Source organism: Colias eurytheme, chromosome 12 (assembly GCF_061535395.1).
Source record: "Colias eurytheme isolate Ceu_HAF_F1 chromosome 12, ilColEury1 Martin Lab GWU primary, whole genome shotgun sequence".
Lineage (NCBI taxonomy): Eukaryota > Metazoa > Arthropoda > Insecta > Lepidoptera > Pieridae > Colias > Colias eurytheme.
The window spans coordinates 6823434-6840977 of record NC_142991.1 but is presented as its reverse complement, the minus strand read 5'-3'; the positions used below and the strand labels follow the sequence as shown (position 1 = coordinate 6840977).

At 33.6% G+C, this 17544-nt stretch overlaps 1 long non-coding RNA gene across 1 annotated transcript; it reads left to right on the top strand.

Annotated features, from left to right (window-relative positions):
* The first annotated feature begins 3558 nt into the window (after positions 1 to 3558).
* Positions 3559 to 5976, top strand: LOC149904113 (uncharacterized). Its single transcript, XR_016457310.1, has 2 exons — positions 3559 to 3638; positions 5852 to 5976. It is a non-coding gene; the product is annotated as an uncharacterized LOC149904113 (long non-coding RNA).
* The last annotated feature ends 11568 nt before the right edge of the window (positions 5977 to 17544 follow it).

Sequence of the window (17544 nt, the reverse complement as noted above, 5' to 3'; positions counted from 1 at the left end):
TCTTCATAACTACTTGTATAATTTTAAAATTTTCATAAAATTCATATATTTTGTGAACGTAATTAACGTAACAACACCTAGATAAATATTTAAAAATAAAATAAATGGCTGTCAACACAGAAAAAAAAAAAATTTGGTACTTACTGATCGTTCTACGTTTGGAATTTTGAGTCGATGGAACGCGTAAGCCGGTCTTGCCAATTCCATTTTTAAAAATCTATTAGAAATGCTTTTTTATAACACGAGAATGAATGTGAAGTGAGTAAAATAAGCCGTGAATATCATGAAGATAGCAAGATATACAAGATAATGTGAGGTGATAAGTGGTTTGATAACACGAGACTTAATTCTCGTTTGTAATGATTACAGCCAAATAAGGTTAATACGTGAGTCATTGAGATAATATTACTACGTATGGAGGAGACACCACGATCAAAATCTGTGCGCCATTTTTTTGCTCTAAATAAGTTTTAAAAATTATTATCTAGTTAGGTACTTACCGATGAAAGTTATTCCTTTGCACTTTTCCGTATTATTTGTGCAATATCGTAACACACACGAAGGCATATTTGATGCGTTTCACTTTAAAACAAATAAAAAATGAGCGTGCAGTTACGCCATATGGCGTATGTTGAGCGGAACATAAATGATGTAGGCGGTGTCGTCTCCATATGTATATCTCAATGACGTGAGTAGGTATTTACTAATTAGCCTTTATCATTTCAATTATGGTATTTTGATTTTGTGAAACTTTTGACTACGCTGCTTACTTTATAATTAGAAACAATTTGATTAATTGAAAACGGCTTGCTGTTTGGTACGTAAACATCATCAAAAAAGATGGCTTTTGCAAGTAATGAGTAATTACCTAAAAAACAAACATCAATATAATGTTTAATTTATATAATTCAGTTCAATATGGTTTTCGATCACGCGCCAGTCGCCCGAAGCGGTGCTCTTGCGATGGCGCGCCGGCGCACGCGGGACATTTAAAATAATTACAAGCCATCGGAGAAACGTAACAGCCAGTGTTTTGAGACCATTACTTATTTTTAATTCCAAAAAATGCCTTAAAAGCACGCACTTAGAGGCTTTTGGTGTATAGTGACTAATGAGACTCCAATGTAATGCTCATGTAATTTCATTATATTACGGGCATACACGATAAACGGTTAATAGTTTCGAATTTTACAGGTACCTGCAAATCATTTATTAATCGTTAAATTGGTCTGGAATTAAACATACTCCAGACGTGTACGCCAGTTGGCTCCGAGGCATACTAATTATTATTGTATAATTGTACATATCGCTGTACCAGCGAGGTGTTTTAAAACAAAAGCAAACGATCGGTTTAATTTAAATCCGTGCTCGTAGTTTTTGCACCCTCAACCGCATTCTCACAGCGGCGAGACTTGATGCACTTCACTTCTGATTGGATCATTACCGAGTTCATCATACCCCGTGCGATCCTCGGGCGACGACAGAGACGGACGTACTGCGCTGTACCGCGCAGAAAGAGCCCGCTGCAACACAAGCACATCACCCAGGAATTATTTCATATCATGATTATTGGAACTTTATTGCACTCCGTAACTAACAATTGACATTAGGAAATGCAATTTTATATTGATTTCGTAATCTCACCCGTCGTTTATTTTTATCAATGCAGCAAATCTTTCTATGATTTGCGGCTAACCATCGTGCAGGTCGGCCGTTTTCTCGCGGTGTGCGTTCTGAGAAAATGTCATTAAAAGCTCGATAGGGGATTAAACCGGCTTAAATTTTCACGTAGCTCGGCAGGAAATCGGTTTATCAGTCACAAAGGGTGAGAGAAACCGAGAAATTATCTTTTCGACGGATTCGAAACCGCTAAATGGGGCAATTACACGTTACAGATTGAATTATTGAGATATCAAAATGTAATGATTTTTCACACCGGCCGGAAGGTGTCGTCGTGATCACGTACGACCGAGGCGTTCTACGATCATCAGTGATTTCGGCGTGATTACAGTCATCACGTTTCTAATAAAAATCCCTCAGCTGGACATCTGCTTCGCTGCGTAACCACATTTATAGAACTAAATGGCCGCGTCTCTTCAAATTTAATTGCAAATATGTAAGATGTTCGTAATTTTGGATACGGCGCACATATTTCGTGAGTATCGAGTTCGCCAAATACATCACTCTGAGTACTTAATGCCGCAATTATCTGTAATTATCTCGCACACTGGAATAACATTTTTGCTTTGAGTCAAGTGTAGAAAATTGCCCTAATTAAAATAATTAAGCTTAACAATAATAATTATCCCTTTCCGATCTGCATAGTACTTGTACGTGCCAGCTCTTGTAGGAATGTGAACTGTTAATTGTGCTTTAATTATTCCTTAATAATATGTGAGAACTGAGTTTTTGTTATAGTAAGTAAAACGTAGGCAATTCCAAAATCATATTGGACTGTAGAAGAAGACTAGAAGTTACTGCTTTATCATTTTATCATTGAAGTCATTGAAGTTAACTAATTATTATATTTTAAAGTCTTAGATTTTGTTTACTTGCGTAAAAGCATGATTAGGTATATTGGTAAAAAGATATTCTGATGCAAATCAAAATGCAAAAATAATTACCATAAAATGCAGAATATACATAAACATTAAACTATAGGTAGTTCCAATGCATTAAGAAATCCATACCACAATTTCTATTAAATCCGAACCGTGGTATCGTGATGGAAATGAATTAAATATAATTCGAATAATTGAAGCTTGAGTACAATAAGACAAAGGGATAAGCGGCCAATGTGGCTATGAAGGATTCAATTTAGAACGTGATGGGATGTTTCACTTCAATATTGCTATTCAATTGTAGGTACCTATATATTGTTGAGCAATTTCAACATTTAACCACTTTTATATTAAGGCTAAATTATTTGATACAATCTCATTTCTTCTTAATGTAAAATATATGAAGATAAACATGATGTATTGCATTAATAACGAAGCTTTGCAAGTTGTAAGGAACTTTTACGCTATATTGCTTTTAGTTTGAAATCTAATAAAGATTTCTTATTAATCTGTATACATGCAAATTACTGATTAATTTACTACCTGTATATTTGTTATTTTTTCACATTGCTATTTCTCATGTTTCCAAACTAAGTCATTTTTTTGCTATTGTGCTATGTACTACAATAATTAAACATTTTTCTTCTTTCATTTATGATGTGGAAATAAGAGAAATGGCTTTACCCTATCAAAGCTCAAACGGACAATGAAATTGTATTATCTTTCATTATTCAATGCTAAAGTAGAAAATTAAATAAAGTAGTCATATTACAGAGCTAAGTAATAAGATTGTGTTAAATTTTAAATAATAAAGCAACTGAATGTCCGCTTCGTAAGATAAAATTTTCATACTTACAGTCTTTCATCTTTTAAGTAATCAGACATCTACGTTTTTAAACCTTTTAAATAAATATGCATCAAAGCGTCTTTTAATGCAGTTTAGCAGAATTGCATTTGAGAATATAATAAAGGCTTAAAATCATATCTCATTACTTAAGGGTGCTATAACAGTTTTTTAACAAAAACCGCTATTTTACGGTACAATTTTAACTCAAAGCACTTACACGTGAGAACAAAGTAATATCTTAATTTAAAGATTATATATTCAGTTCTACGATCATCTTATAAAAATTGTACGACGTCATACAAAATTGTCACTGAAATACGATTTTCCCAGCACAATGATCGCATAAAATGCAAAAAAATGGGGTCTAAACCGGTACACTTTTAAGAAAATTAAAAGCCTAATCTATCTTCTTACCTATAAATTATTGAGGGATATATAGTCCTTTATAGATTGTGATAATTTTTTTGTATCTAAATCAAAATTTTATTTCAATTATAAGCTAAATTAAAAATACTTGTCGATTTCTTCATACATTTTGCTCTCGCGGGTCGTCAGACCGCGCTCAGAAGCGCTCTTGGAAGGACGGGTGTATCGCTCCTCGTCCCAAAAATAAAAACGAATTAGAAAAAGATTATTGTGCGTATACGGTCGTTTTCGTGATTTGAAATATTTGATACTTTATAAGAGTAAACTGTATAAGTTTCATATTCCAGTTATTTGTAATTTAAAATTATGTTTTAAAAATTATGTTGACTGAGATCCTCTTTTTTTATGGGTTGTTGAACGGATTGGTGGGGTAAAGCAATTTGACAAAACTTAAATCCAAAATGGCGCCGACGAAAATTTTACATCTTTTCATCATGGGTGTCATTTTCATGGTTTTTGGGGTAGCTATTAACTAATATGAGGTCAAAACTAAAATCCAAGATGGCGCCGACGAAAATTTTACATCTTTTCGTCATGGGTGTCATTTTCATGGTTTTTGGGGTAGCTATTAGCCAATATGAGGTCAAAAATAAAATCCAAGATGGCGCCGACGAAAATTTTACATCTTTCCGTGATGGGTGTCATTTTCATGGTTTTTGGGGTAGCTATTAGCCAATATGAGGTCAAAAATAAAATCCAAGATGGCGCCGACGAAAATTTTACATCTTTCCGTCATGGGTGTCATTTTCATGGTTTTTGGGGTAGCTATTAACTAATATGAGGTCAAAACTAAAAATCCAAGATGGCGCCGACGAAAATTTTACATCTTTTCGTCATGGGTGTCATTTTCATGGTTTTTGGGGTAGCTATTAACCAATATGAGGTCAAAAATAAAATCCAAGATGGCGCCGACGAAAATTTTACATCTTTCCGTGATGGGTGTCATTTTCATGGTTTTTGGGGTAGCTATTAACCAATATGAGGTCAAAAATAAAATCCAAGATGGCGCCGACGAAAATTTTACATCTTTTCGTCATGGGTGTCATTACTCATTTTCATGGTTTTTGGGGTAGCTATTAACCAATATGAGGTCAAAAATAAAATCCAAGATGGCGCCGACGAAAATCTGTTATTTTATTTTAGTTTACTTCTTTATTATTAAGAAAATTACACCTATGACAAAAAGATGTCAAATTTTCGTCGGCGCCATCTTGGATTTTGGTTTTAACCTCATATTCGTTAATAGCTACCCCAAAAACCATGAAAATGACACCCATCACGAAAAAAGTCAAATTTTCGTCGGCGCCATCTTGGATTTTGGTTTTAACCTCATATTCGTTAATAGCTACCCCAAAAACCATGAAAATGACACCCATCACGAAAAAGTCAAATTTTCGTCGGCGCCATCTTGGATTTTGGTTTTAACCTCATATTCGTTAATAGCTACCCCAAAAACCATGAAAATGACACCCATCACGAAAAAAGTCAAATTTTCGTCGGCGCCATCTTGGATTTTAGTTTTGACCTCATATTTGTTAAGAGCTACTCCAAAACCTTGAAAATGACACCCATGACGAAAAGATGTAAAATTTTCGTCGGCGCCATCTTGGATTTTAGTTTTGACCTCATATTGGTTAATAGCTACCCCAAAAACTACCCACACTTGCAAATGTGTTTGCTACGTAGGAAAAGTTCAGATTTAAGAGTATCCTAGGTAATGTGTTATGTGACGAATACCTATAATTTATTTCATTCCGACTATTTTTCGGAATAACATACATTTACTAAGAATTGTATACAATGCCGGATTTAATACAGTGCCGGTAACATCATATGTATGATAATAATTCTACATTTCTTAAAAAGCTTTGATATTGTATACAATTCATAGATTCAATGAAATCATTCAATGAAATAATGATGTAAAATAGTCACACTTTTTTAAGTTGTTTGAATATACTAACATACTTATTAGGATCGTACCTACTAATAAAAGTAACAAAATGAATTTTTAAAGTTCCTAGTAATCTTCTGGAATCAATTTCAATAAAAATACATAATATCAAAAATTAAAAATAATATCAAGTATGAAGATGGTCTATAAAATGGAATGCGCTATGTTTACGTGAGCGTGATATTGCCGCGAACAAAGTTACGTCGTTAGATACCTAAATTTGAGTAACGCAGATTTGTGACAGCGTCCTTAAGTTAAACCACAATGATTGTAGACAGTCTGCGGAAGACAAAATAAACAAAATGTTTAATGTGCATAATTTTTGCAACGAAAATTGAACTCTATCACCACCGTAAATAGTGTTTAAATAAGAGTAGCTTATTTTGTACTTGTTACTTCTTAATCGAATTGTTTTAATAAACGGAGGCTTCGTTAGAGATTCCATAATTAAAAAACAAAAGTGACGCTCGGCAACGTGCTGAAAGTCGTATTCCAAGTGCTTGAGTGATGCGCGGACGCATGCCTTTGTTTCTTTTTTAATTCCCGCTTTTTCTTTTGCCATAATACGTATAAAACGTTGTAGTTAAGTTTATTATTCTTAGCAAAAGTTGTTCCCCTCAAAGAAGACCGGCGTTTGAAAGTCTGTTATTTTGGGTAACTTTGTATTACATTTTAGTTTAAGAAATCTTGTCTTTACCATGGCAACTGTTTTATTGTATTAATTTGATTGATCCATAGCGTAAGTAAAAAAGTGTGACTAGTACCTAATTAGTAAATAGTAACTATCGTATAGGTAAATAGACATGAGATATGCATCTATCAATATACATAACTAATTGATTTTGATTTATTTATCTCAAACAAGGTATTTTAAACCACCAAAGCACAGACCAAAGCATTCAAATAAATAAACAGCACGCATTACGAGGCAACCTCCACACCGTTATAAAGATAAACAAAATTGGCACTTGAATAAACATCGCATATTTTATTGATTAATTAAACCCACCTTTTCTCACCTTAAGCTGTCGTCCCCACTTATTTACTATCACATCGCCGTGCATAATTGCAATAATCTCCGCATATTTCCTTCCAACGCTTCGAGATTACAAAAACAAATTACGACGCATTCCTTGCAGATCATCGTATGCGAATAATTAAGGTTCGCTAATAATTACAGCCGGTGCTTAAAATGCAAATCTTGTCGCCCGGAGTGTCTTCAAGGCGTAATATATTCGAATTGGGATAAGGGCATGAGATTTACACCTCGCTCTGTCATGTCGAGACTTTACCGTAAGCTGACCGTTTGTTTTGCTTATTTATGTGGTGATGTATGGGCTTGCGTACGTACTGGGCCTTTTTCCTATATAATTTAGGTATGTTGTTTATTGATATAGTTCTTTAAATGTATTATGTATCTAACTTAAGAATTTCGGGTACAAAACTAGTAAGTGGGGGTCTTCAAGCGTAGAGTGAACAGGTACCTTCTAGGGAAGCGCGTTCCATCTTAGACCACATCTCAGCTTAACATCAGGCGAGATTGTGGTCAAGCGCTTCCCTATTACCAATAAAAAAAAAGTAAAATAAATATTCAATTTATTTTTTATATGTATATAAAATTAGTAATATAGTTTTATGATATTATATAATATCTACTGATTCTTTGACTTCCTTCATTTACAAAGTAAATGATACGTCCGTAAATTTAAAACACCCCTTGATAGAGCCTTACGGGTAATTTAACTAAAGAAAATGTTCGCAATTTTTTGCTGACAAATCAAAAGTAACATAATAGTGGGAAACTCGTCATTTGGGCACCATTACTTTCTTTTGTTTGCAATTAATTTTTTTCGTCAGTTTAATTTTGGAGGTGCAGGGTGATTCATAGATGATCCAATTTTGATACTTGTTCTTATAATAAGTTCTTTTAATAAGTTGTATTAGTGCATTTGCATTAACATAAATCTTAAAATAAGATAAAATGAAAATCTTTGTCTATTATCTTACTGAGGCCATAATATATATTTTTTTCTAATTCACAATTCATATTGAAGAGAGATAAACAGGACTAGGATAGGATATTAATAAAGACGGGAGAATAAATCGAAAATAAACCAGACACAGCCTTTATACAAGCATTTATTTAAAATATACCTTATTTTGAACTCTCGTGCTTACGACAAATACTTTAAAAACTAAACAACTTTCCTATTATCTCGTAATTACAATAAACGCTAAATTATACCTTTCAATCTGTTATGTTAACAAGTATCAAGTAAGTAGCTCTAACAGTAGCGAATTATCGAACAAATTGCATTAAACGTCAAATGTTGTGACTGTAATTTAAAAAGGCACGACAATACACGTTACCTGTACCTTTAACGTCGCTCACAATGAATTCAAACGTGAAAGCAATTCTCCTCGAATTCCTTATTTTTACGATATCATTTCTTAGGGAAACGTTTTTCTGTGAGCCGAAGGAACGACAACAAAGATAGCAAATCCTGTTGTCCGAAGCAAGTGATTTAATACAAATTATTATTAGACGACATAAATAACGTTGTATGGGGGTAAGGCAAGCCGAGGCTTCTTAATAAGTAATAAAGGGGTCATCATTTATAGAGAAGCAGGCGGAATTAACCCGTGTGGACATATGGTGTTGCGATCCTGTGCATTATATTTATAGATTCTTTTAATATTGTCCAGATAATAATAAGAATTTTTCCTTTACTCTGGTTTGATATCTTTACAATTACATTGTAAGCAGGTACTAACGAATTTTAATTGCGAAAAATATTTCGTAATATACCTATTAACATACAATAGTATGTTGCCCAAAACCTTGTACTTTGCTGATACCTTATTCTGTTTAGATATAGAGATAATATGATGTAGAGTTTTGTTATTATTCACAAATCAGTCTAAAAATATGTGAACTGAAGAAAATTGCAGATAATATACGTCCGTGGTTTAAAAAGTTAATCTTGTGTTATATTTTATTAATGCACTAGAAACATCACACAATGCAGCGCCCGATTGCTAAAATAAATTTACCCACACCTAATGAATAATAATATTATGTTCAATTTTGTTTTCTTTTTTGTATTCAACATTAAGTAGGTAATTATATTTTTGGCATACACTTACCTACTTATGCTATGTGTAACAATTAATACGCAACCTTAGTTCTTATCTTCAATGATGAAGTCAGTATGTCAATTAATAGGTATTATTATATCCCTTCTGGCCTATTGTTTATTAGGGATTCTATTCATTTATCTGTTTATTAGAAAGGCACGTGATGTTAATACTTAAGGGCGAAAACGCCAAAAGCAGTAGCTATAATTTTATAAGCTTATTACTTGGTATATCGTTTATAAATCCAATTTATCTTTCACATGTGATGAATTTATTAAAAGTCTTAATATCCGTCGCGAATTTTCCATTATATATTTGAAATGAAATTTGTCTTTATTTAAAGCAAATTATAATATACTGTCACTCGTTTGCATTTCTATAGATTGTATTTACTTACATTCAATCTCATCATGCGGTACTTTCTCGTTAAGGCAAATTAATATTTGAAATTGTTTCTAACTGTTTTAAGGAGAGAATTCTATTTGTATGACCGCGACGCGGAAATAATTTTGATAGCCTCAAAGCTGAAAGGGTTGGCGCACACAGAGCTGCCGAAAGCGGCGTAATTCCGACAAAGCTCGCCGCACAGATCCCATTACAGTGCTAATCGGCAGAGTGCCGGCGCTCTAAATATCGCTTTTACGCGTATTTATCGAACCATAAATAACAACTCTATGAAAATATAAATGTTTCCCTTTTTTCTATCGTTTTTCGCGAATCGCGTTTTTTTCATAGAGTCAAAAGCTTGAACAGACCACTTTCGCATTATGGAATTGCCAAAACTCCATTTGAATTGTGGTGGTAAGTGGCTTAACGTTCGCAAATCGTGTTTGTGGAATTGAAACGTTGTTCCCAGGATATAAGTCACATTTTTCCTCGTACCAGCTGCGTCTATACTTCGTTCTAATAAAAACTGTCGGCAGTGAGCGTAGAAATGAGATATTTTGGTAGTATTACGCAAATTGGATAGCTTTCAACACTCAGCGGAGTAGGTTTCGAAGTTTCGCGGGGAAAATTGAATTAAAAATATCATAAGATATGAATATGTATGGGGACCGTAATGATGTTGGTTTGCAGCGGCTCGAGCCTCACTTCTGTTACAAATTGCGATTTGCAACTGCACTACGAAACTGAATTGAATTGCCTAACTCTAAACCCTTGGTTATTTAAAGTTTTCTAGTTTACATTTTAATATAAGATCCTATGTTTATATTATGCAAAGTTAGGAATTTTTGCATACATTTTTATACCAAACTACACAAGAATCAAGGCAAATGGTTACGATTTTAGCTTTTCTGAGTTCGTTTATGCTTTTTATATGTCAACCATTGAAATGTTTTTATAATGATTAATAGAAAAACAGTTCAATATCTCTTAATGCAAAGAGATCCCAATAAAAGAATAACTTGAATTTACAGGTCGTAAAGAAAATAATAAATTATTATTTGTGTAGTTACTTTCAATCCTACTTTTTGGTAAAAAAAAACTCTCGTAAAAATTATACTTTTTGAATTACACAAAACATTATGTATTAATTTTGTTAAACAGAATATAATGAGAGCATTATTAACCTTTTGACCGCCAGAGCAAAAACGCATCGCCGTGCCCTCCACGCCAAGCCACAAATTCAATGAGATAACCTTGAAAATAGTAGGGAGTCCAAAATGTTATCGATAAACATAATAATTCACGTCTGAATATTTGAATAAACAGCTTAATAACACAAAAATAATATTTATTTAACCTCATCTCCTACTGTAAAAACTTAAGACCACATTTATAGCAACTATCAACAAAAAAAATCAACCTTTTGAGATACAAAAATACATATAAAATTGCAGCAAGTTACAGCACTATTCTCTATCAGTTACGCCCCATTGGCATGTATACATGCCAATGGCGCGGGCAACCATCCTTTTTTTTATAATCTCTCGCTTCTGATTAGGGATGTGTAGCTGTATAATAACTTATCGAGTTTATTTATTAAGTTTATATGAACTATAGGTATTATTGTGGAGTGTTTATTTGTAAATATCAAAACAACTATTACCTTTAAATAAAGGGAATTGCATTAAAACTACATATTTATTTTCCAATCATTTAGTTTAATACTTGAGTTATTACAAATACTAATTATATGTAGGTACCTATTTAGGTCAATTACCATATTTTGATATGACATAGCGACAATTTGTATCATAAGAATATTCTAATAAAGGCACTCACACTCTCGGCAATACTCGATAAAATATTTTTACAACTTTCCGCACTTAACAACACGGCACGCGCTTACGACGTCACCAGTCCGACATCTATTCATGTCAATGGCGCAGAAGGGATTGCATATCGATACTGTGCTAGGGATGCGCATGATTGGCGAAAAGGAAAATATTCAAATCAACAATATCCACAATATAGACAATATGGTATTATACCAAAGAATGTAGTATTTACCTTTTTTCTCAGTGACTAAGCTTATATATATATTTTTGTAGTTATTACAAAAATTAAGCGAATTAGAGTAATTTCGCTGAAATTTTAATGAAGTTACTTGAATATTACACTACATCACTAGTAGGCACGTATACATGTCATTGGCGCGAGAGAACATGCTTTTTTAGCCATTAATTAAGTTATTTTTTGTCATCAAATATTTGAATAACTACTTGGCAATTTTGTTTACTGTGTACAATTATGTAATAACTGGGGATTCAGTTCATAAACTGTATAAATAAAACACGTAAAAGTAAAGGTTTAATATGTTTATTTTGTATTTATCTATGATCTGTTTCTTGGCATGTATAGGTGTCGTTGGCGCACAGGGCACGATTGCGCATGACATCTATAGATGTCATTGGCGTTCAAAAGGTTAATTTTCTAAATCTAAGATTTATAAAATTAGGTATTTTGTTTCTGTATAGACACAACTTCAATAGCCAAATATAATAGTACGGGAGCCAGGAACAGATTTTATGACCAAGTTCCTCTCAAGCGGTAATTAGTAAAATGCATCAAAGTATAGTATTATGAAGCCTCGTGAACGTCAGCTGGAGCTCGGTTGGGGGGAAGAGCGGTTGTAGCCTCCCGTATCAGCTGACGGTTTTTCCACCAAGATACAGCCAGCTGACCTATATATTTATCCACAGTTACATATAAGCTATCATCAGGTAAATTTTTGTTTGAGAGGAAATCACGGACAATAAATTTTTCTTTAAATTTAACTTTCATGTTCGAGACACCAGCTGACGTATAATACACCATGTTGTAACCAGCTGATTATTTTTTTTCGTTGAGATATTGGGTTAGCTACAATTTGACAAATTTTTAGCTGAGAGGAAATGAATGAATGAATGTATTTTTTTTCCTACGTGCGTGGGAGGCTACAACCGCTCACCCCCCCAACCGAGCGCCAGCTGACGTTCACGAGGCTTTATAATACTATACTCTGATGCTTCTGACGAATTATCTCTTGAGAGGAAATAATGAACCCAATTTGCACCTGGCTCCCTAACCATAATCTTTGATCAAATATCTCGATCGTTTGAAAGCAAATCGGACTTTGATGAATGATATATTTATTACGTGTTCCCGCTCTATACTGCATACTGTTTGAATATAATGAAGATGCTGCTAAGAGGTAATGACGTACAAATCTCACAATCGTTATTAACAATGCGTACGCGCCTATTTAGATGTCCAGCTGATGTTTCTATGGAAAAAGGGAATGTATGGAATTCTCACTCATATTACATTCAATAGCTGAAGCTGTTTGATTATTTGCATATGTTGGTATTGTGTATAAAATGATATCAAGATATTTGTTATTTTATGCAGCTCGGCCTCGTTATTCATTAAGTTGTGTAAAGATGTGAAATTCTTGTGAATAAAGGCTGCTGTTTTATTTAAACTATTATCGGTTCTTACTGTGTTTTTGTTTTGTTATGATGCTAATTGCTGCTATGTTGAGTTATTTTTTATCTACGAAATATAAACATTATTTAACTTTTTGAGTATACTTTGTTCTATAATTTAAACATTGTAATTTTTTGTTAACGTCATTATCAAATTAAGAAAATTTAAATCAAATTAATCCTTTAATTTCGGTACGCAACAAAAAATAAAACCGGCCTCTAAAAAACGTCGTTAGCAATTTTGTTAATTACATACAAGAGAAGCGGAATTAGCCGAACCGACTACTTAAGCGTGGGATGAAGACACACATACGTAAATAATTGTTTCATATTAAAATCAAAGATAATCTTTTCGGAGCGGATTCCGGCGAACGCGCAACCATCACATATATATATAACCATCACATTATGTTTAAGAATCGACAGCTATAATTTCTGTTCAATCAAGATTTAATTGTTTTAATGAGTGTACATGCGTGAATGGCCGGCCCAATTATTGTTTATTTTTAATAGCCCCAAGTGGTTTTTATGTTCGCAACCAGGCACGCATGGCGGCCCGGAGCGATCATTTTCATTATTTTAATAATGTAAACTTCCAATAATAATTTACAGTGATTTGGGGTTAAACACGTTAAGAGATATTTATGAATTCTTCGAGAGATCCCAAACGTAGTTAGCTCTGTAATTTGATCCTCCGTCAAGGGCCACTTTTGTTTTCTTTGACCCAATCACCCTTGATTGTGTCGAACTTTTGAATAATATAGATAATTGACACACATACATTATATTATGTATCATAGATAATCCAAGGCTTCAATTATTTACGTTGTTCTATAACAAAATAACCAAAAAGAACACTTTCATTTATCACGCTGCTCGTTTTAGTTTTGCGCTCTGTAATTAAAACGTTTTGTGGAACTGCCATCAACTTTATGATCACAGTATGCATTTCATACTATCCATTGCTTTAATATTTCAAATTTTCCTTACCGATCGAAGAATGCCCTCGACACAAAAACAAATGAATACACATCAATGAATAGATTTTGTCTGATTGTCAATTGAAGATGTCATTATTAACGCGGCTCATAATTGGGCGTCAATTGCCATTAATTTCGAACAATTATCAACAGCTGCGTGTCGTAAATTATTCTTCTGATTTACGTTTGATTAAATATAAGTGAGATTTCTATACGTTTAAAAATATTATCCTGCTATGGAAATGATATCTATGCAAAATTAGAAAATCTTTCTTAAATTTCAATTAGAAACCGTGGAAGTATCCGTTAAAAAGACGATAACTCTAAATAAATATAAATAATTTACACATCACGTGTAATTAGTTTTTCAAGTTGTTTAAAATATGATTAAACCAAAAGACAAGAATTGTTGTAAAATTATTTAAAACTTACAAATCGACTAACTTTTTTTTGTATTTAATCATTAGTCATAAAAGTCATTAAGATGCAGTTTCATATATACCTATGTAGTTAATAATATTATAAATTGTCATGTACCTACAATATTCTTAAAAAAGGACAAACAAATATGATACCAAACAATAAACAGAACTGAATCGAAACTACTTTCTTTCTAATGTTACAATATTTTGCACGTTATGATTGCTGCATATCCTAAACAGTTGTATCTAACTTCATTCTTCAGAAGTATAGTAGGTAATAATAATAATGCATTCCATCTTCAATTCACATAATAGTGACGAGTGGGTATTGTAGTGTGAATTATGATCTCCAAGGGTTTAATAGTCGTGAAGTTTATAAGTTAATCTAGCTGCAGGCTGATGTAAATTTCATATCATGCTTTTGCACTATGCCTTATTAGATCAGCAATTTTCGCTCTATTTTGTTACGGTTTCATGTAGGGATGTCAGAATTGTAATTCACACAATTTTAATAAAAAGCATAGGCATTGAAATTTTATTGTTATTTGAATACAGATTATCTCAAAATGTATTTTGAATTAAAAAAAATGTAAGAAAAAAGAGATAAGTAGGTAACCGAAATTTGTTTCGTATCTTTTTTAACTAAAACATAATAGAAAAACAATATAAACTTAAATAAACATTTTTTTATCTTAAGTTAATCTTAAGCTTAAAATATTTACAATTTTTTTTGCATGGCAACCCTATAGTTCGTCACTGTAGGTAAAACAGCACGTGGCCTCAGGCGCGCGCGCACCTATTGATCGATCTCTCTAACTACCAATTAGCTCTTACCGATTGAAACGGCAATTTTCGATACTAAAATAATTTTGAATAATTAAAACAATAGCTTACTATTTTTGTGAAGTGAAGTTTAGGTATTTTAGGGGTTTGGTCATTTTAATTATGTAGTTACATCTTTTAATGATGACATCACTTCGTAGTGAGTGAGTGATCATTAGTTCGTACTAATGATTCATCCAAAGCTGCAGAGATATTATTGACTTTAAATGTAAGTATATTTTCTACTTATTTACACTTCGAAACCTGAAAAACTGAAAAGTATTGAAGGCTTATCTTGATTCAGTTCAAAATACAAGAAAGTTACCTCTATACATGTTTATTTATTGTGTAAAATAATACGAGTATACAAAATGGAGACATAAAATACATTTGAGCGCTAACACACCAAACAGCATTAAGATCAATGAAATTGCCCATTTTACTAAAAGCGACCAAAGTTCGATTAGGAGCAATTGTAATAGTGACGCCGTAGAAATAAATAAGAGTTGCCTCCATTAGACGAGAGTTAATCTCGATGACGGAACACATTACAAGCCGCGGTAATGAGCTGAGCGTGAACCTCTAGCAACAATTTACAAACTCCTAAAGGCATTTGGAAGTATTTTGTTGGCCCTAGCGTGGCCCTAGACCGCTCCAGTATTGAGATAATAGCAACAAACAACACGCTGCCATAGTGACGGATAGCAGTGGGAAATTGTCGAAGAATTCATATCACTATTGTGTTATTTAGGTTACGCGAAAGAGACAGGATTGGCGGTTTCTAATGTACATGGAATAATAGCTTGTGGGAGATATTATAATGCATATTCTGTGTAAGCTGAAGATGTGATCTTTTTCATTAGAATAAGTGTACTACCAGACCGAACTATAGTTTAATCTAATAAAAAAGAGAATCAAATAAATTCACTTAACGTATTCCATATTTTATTAATGACCCAGTGTCAGATTTTATAAACATAAATTGTTGTGGTATTAAATTATACAGATCGCAGTTTTAATTTTCTTTGTTTATACTGAGGTAGGTAAACGGAGATAACGTTAAACTTAGCCCCGAGCCGTGATTAGTGGTTTTATGAAAGTTCTAGCTGTGTTGCCATAAGTGGTACAGCGGGCAATAAATACAATACACTGACACCTCAATTTCAAAATTTAAAGGTCTATAAAGTTCGTTGATGCAGCAATGATAGAAAATTAGCAAGTCCCGGTCGAGTTGGGGTGAAGAATGAGTCGCCGGCGGCGCTTCTCGGCCCGTACAATACTGCAAGGAACCATGGCCATGTAACGTAGCGACAATTCGCAGCGGCCCAAGGCGCATGCGACGTCGCGAGTCATTCTCAATCAAGCACGTGAGCTATACCTGCGCTATTTTGATTTATCCGCCGTAATTATCGGATCTGCTTTGCATCTCTTGTTATAACATTACGATAATTTAGCTCTATTACATCAGGTTCTAAGCGGTGACCGTGCGCTAGCCGTGCAGCGATTGATAATAATCGCTCGCGAAGTATAATGGCGTACACCCACGGGTAATTATTGTTGTGCAGTCGTGAGATCGTGAGCGCTGGAATGGTGGAATGCATCTCCTTCGGGGGTTGTGCTGTAAACCAACACGGCTTCGTCGGCGTAAATAACTGATCGCTTTCCTTTACTAATGATAGTGCCAATACCGTTGATCAGCTTAATCGAGATTAAATAATTACGGTTATTTATAATCGCATGCGGAACGTTTTCGATAGGTCAGCATTGTTCAGCTTTAAAACGGTATCGGAATAAGGGTAGATATTATTTAATTAATGTAGGTTTGATTGATTTTGTAAATATTTAAGTTTTAGTACAGATAATATAATACTATTTTTAGCAATGGAAACATTGTTTCCTTCTGCCGTTTACATACTAAAAAGCTCAACTATTTGTGAGGTACCTAAAACTCCAATATATCGTGTTAGATTATCTTAATCGATTGCAATAACAAACACCTATATATACAATTTAACCTTTACATAATGATTCCTTCCCTCGTTTCTCTGCAATACAAAATGGGGTATGTCAAAACACACAAGACTATCAAGCCGTAGTTCAAACAGCAAATTCAGGGATCAACGTACGTGCCGCAATTATATGTAGCGAATGAGAAATGTAAATTCGACGAAGTGCAATAAAAGTTTTCCAGTCTCGAATTTGTTCGGAGTTACAATGAAGTCATTCCTTTGTCTGGAGATCCGAAGATCCAGCCCGAGGGTTCCATCTTACGTTGCATTGACGTTTGGTCACGGGGAATAGATGCTACACTCTTGCAAAGTTTAATAGGCCATCGTGGCCGAGGGCTCCGTTATTCCTCGCAGCTAATGATTGGCCAGCATTAGCTCTCGTCTGTTCCGTGCGATTATTGGATCTAACAGATAATTTTATATCGTATTGTCCTGGAGCGTAAAATTTTCCGTTGTTATTACGAGAGACGAGTG